Here is a 3,791-nt window from a genome sequence, read left to right as displayed (position 1 = left end):
ACTAGTGGGTGTGGAGTGTGGGAGGAAACCGGAGCACCCGGAGAAAACCCACCGAGGGGGGGGAGGGGTGGGGGGAATCACGGTGAGAAACGTGAAAACTCCTTACAGACAGCGCCTGTAGTCGGGATCGAACCCGGGTCTCTGGCGCTGTGAGGCAGCAACTCTACCGCTTAGCCACCTGGGTGGTGAACCTGTGCGATCCATTGCCACAGACGGCTGTGGAGGCCAAGTCAATGGGAACTTTTAAAGTGGAGATGAACAGGTTCGTGATTCATAGAAACATAGAAAATAGGTGCAGGAGGAGGCCATTCGGCCCTTCAAACCAGCACTGCCATTCATTGCGATCATGGCTGATCGTCCCCAATCAATAACCCGTGCTGCCTTCTCCCCATATCACTTGATTCCAGCCCCTAGAGCTCTATCTAACTCTCTCTTAAATCCATCCAGTTACTTGGCCTCCACTGCCCTCTGTGGCAGGGAATTCCACAAATTCTCACCTCAGTCTTAAATGGCCTCCCCTTTATTCTAAGACTGTGGCCCCCGGTTCTGGATTCGCCCAACATTGGGAACATTTTTCCTGCATCTAGCTTGTCCAGTCCTTTTATAATTGTATATGTTTCTATAAGGTACCACCCTCATCCTTCTAAACCCCAGTGACTTGGCCTCCACTGCCCTCTGTGGCAGGGAATTCCCTAAACTCACAACTCTCTGGGTGAAAACGTTTCGGGTTGAGACCCGAAACGTCACCTATTTCCTTCGCTCCATAGATGCTGCCGCACCCGCTGAGTTTCTCCAGCATTTTTGTCTACCTTCGATTTTTCCAGCATCTGCAAGATTCTCTCTCCATTAGCGCTATTTGGCTTACAACTGTCCCCGAGGTCTTTGTAGGCTTTAGTCTGATGCACTATGTCCCTGACTTTCCTTAGATTACAACTCACTCCTCCTTTATCTCATTGACCCATTTTCTGAAGGACATAAATCTTTGATGAGTTTTATCAACTTGCGGTTAAAATATCTGTCACAAGGATAGCCGGACATATCTCCGTTTGTTTTCTTCTCTCTTTTTTGTATCTATCTTCTTCTTCATTCTTTCCTTTTTACTCTATTTCTCGATTTATGTATCACCGAGAAGGTTCACCAGACCTCCGTACAGTTTTGGTCTCCTAATCTGAGGAAAGACATTCTTGCCCTAGAGGGAGTACAGAGAAGGTTCACCAGACTGATTCCTGGGATGGCAGGACTTTCATATGAAGAAAGACTGGATAGACTCGGCTTGTACTCGCTAGAATTGAGGGGGGATCTTATAGAAACTTACAAAATTCTTAAGGGGTTGGATGGGAGAGGGCTTTGAGATGAAGCCCCTGTACTGTGGTGCATCACGGCTCGTTCCATCCAAGACCACTAGAAACTCCAGCGAATTGTGGACCATCACACAAAACCAACCTCCCTTCCATTGACTCCATCTTGACTAATCTGAGGAAGGACATTCTTGCCATAGAGGGAGTACAGACTGATTCTTGGGATGGCAGGATTTTCATATGAAGAAAGACTGGATAGACTCGGCTTGTACTCGCTAGAATTTAGAAGATCGAGGGGGGATCTTATAGAAACTTACAAAATTCTTAAGGGGTTGGACAGGCTAGATGCAGGAAGATTGTTCCCAATGTTGGGGAAGTCCAGAACAAGGGGTCACACAGTTTAAGGATAAGGGGGAAATCTTTTAGGACCGAGATGAGAAAAACATTTTTCACACAGAGAGTGGTGAATCTGTGGAATTCTCTGCCACAGAAGGTAGTTGAGGCCAGTTCATTGGCTATATTTAGTTAGATGTGGCCCTTGTGGTTAAAGGGATCAGGGGGTATGGAGAGAAGGCAGGTACAGGATACTGAGTTGGATGATCAGCCATGATCATATTGAATGGCGGTGCAGGCTCGAAGGGCCGAATGGCCTACTCCTGCACCTATTGTCTATGTTTCTATGTTTACCATCTGAGTTGTTCTCTATTAATGGACAAGGCAGAAAGATGATCTGATCATGACCTCCCAACTTCTATACTCAATAGGTAGACAAACTTCATTCTGAAGAAGGGTTTCAACCTGAAACGTTGCCTATTTCCTTCGCTCCATAGATGCTGCCTCACCCGCTGAGTTTCTCCAGCATTTTTACCTACCTTCGATTTTCCAGCATCTGCAGTTCCTTCTTAAACACTTCTATACTCAATACTCTGGCTGATGAAGGCCAAAGTGCCAAGGTGCTGATAGAAACATAGAAACATAGACAATAGGTGCAGGAGTAGGCCATTCGGCCCCTCGAGCCTGCACTGTCATGCAATATGATCATGGCTGATCTTCCAACTCAGTATCCCGTCCCTGCCTTCTCTCCATACCCTTTGATCTCCTTAGCCAAAGGGCCACATCTAACTCCCTCTTAAATATAGCCAATGAACTGTGGCCTCAACTACCTTCTGTGGCAGAGAATTCCAAAGATTCACCACTCTCTGTGTGAAAAAAAATGTCCTCATCTCGGTCCTAAAAAAATTCCCCCTTATCCTTAAACTGTGTGGCCCCTTGTTCTGGACTTCCCCAACATCGGGAACAATCTTCTTGCATCTTCTTGCATCTAGCCTGTCCAACCCCTTAAGAATTTTCAGATTCAGATTCAATTTTAATTGTCATTGTCAGTGTACACACACACACACACACAGACACGAAATGCATTTAAGTAAGTTTTTTTGAAAAGTAAGAAATTTTGTAAGTTTCTATAAGATCCCCCCTCAATCTCCTAAATTCCAGCGAGTACAAGCCGAGTCTATCCAGTCTTTCTTCATATGAAAGTCCTGCCATCCCAGGAATCAGTCTAGTGAACCTTCTCTATGGCAAGAATGTCTTTCCTCAGGTTAGGAGACCAAAACTGTACGCAATACTCCAGGTGTGGTCTCTGTACAACTGCAGTAGAACCTCCCTGCTCTTATACTCAAATCCCTTTTTGAGTATAAGAGCCTAGTGTGTGGGATAGTGATGTTGGTTTTAAGTGTCAGGTCTGTGTGTGTATGGGAGCAGGGAGGGGAAGGGTTAAATTAAGAGTTTGGAGGGTGTGGTTGCTGAGGTGTGTGTGTGTAGCAAGAGGCATTAGGGCGGATCTGTGACAGACACACACACACACACAGTCCGGGCTGCAGCGCTCTGGAGCCGGGGACAGCCACGGGCTGTGATCGCTCCCCTCTCATCCTCATCCCTCTCATCCTCACCCCTCTCATCCTCACCCCGGGAAGAGGCAGCAGCTGTGGAGCTACAGGGAGGCTGGGACAGGGACCCAGCGGCTGCCTGTGTGTGGCACAGTGTAGCGGGAACACACTGAGAGAGAGAGAGACGGGACAGCGGTAAGCGGAGCTCGTTCAACCTCGTCCACAGTCGCCTGTCCTCGGCGCTGCTTGCTGCCCACTCGCAGTCTCTCTCTCTCTCATCTCTCTCTCCCCACTCTCCCTCTCTTTCTCTCCACACTTTCTCTCTCTCTTCCCCCACTCTCTCTCCCCAATATCTCTCTATCCTCCCCTCTCTTTCTCTCCCCCTCTCTCTTTCTCTCTCACCACTCTCTCTCTCCCCTCTCTCGCTCTCCACACTTTCTCACTCTCTTCCCCCACTCTCTCTCTCTCTCTCTCTATCTCCTCTTGTCTGTCTCTCCCCCTCACTCTCTATGTCTCTCTCTCTCTCTCTCTCTCTCCCCTCTCTCTCTCCCCTCTCTCTCTTTCTCTCCCCACTCTCTCTCTCTTCCTCCCTCTCTCTCCCTCTCTC

The 3,791-nt window shown here is 48.1% G+C and overlaps 1 protein-coding gene across 1 annotated transcript in view; it reads left to right on the top strand.

Annotated features, from left to right (window-relative positions):
- The first annotated feature begins 3,128 nt into the window (after positions 1–3,128).
- LOC129714243 (N-acetyllactosaminide beta-1,3-N-acetylglucosaminyltransferase 2-like) overlaps positions 3,129–3,791 on the top strand; it is a 12,470-nt gene continuing 11,807 nt past the window's right edge. The window contains exon 1 of the mRNA XM_055663788.1: positions 3,129–3,379. The gene's annotated coding sequence lies outside the window, so the exon portion shown is untranslated. The remainder of the gene's footprint in view (positions 3,380–3,791) is intronic.

This window comes from Leucoraja erinacea, chromosome 38 (assembly GCF_028641065.1).
Source record: "Leucoraja erinacea ecotype New England chromosome 38, Leri_hhj_1, whole genome shotgun sequence".
Classification (NCBI taxonomy): Eukaryota; Metazoa; Chordata; class Chondrichthyes; order Rajiformes; family Rajidae; genus Leucoraja; species Leucoraja erinaceus.
This window is presented reverse-complemented; position numbering and strand designations above follow the sequence as displayed.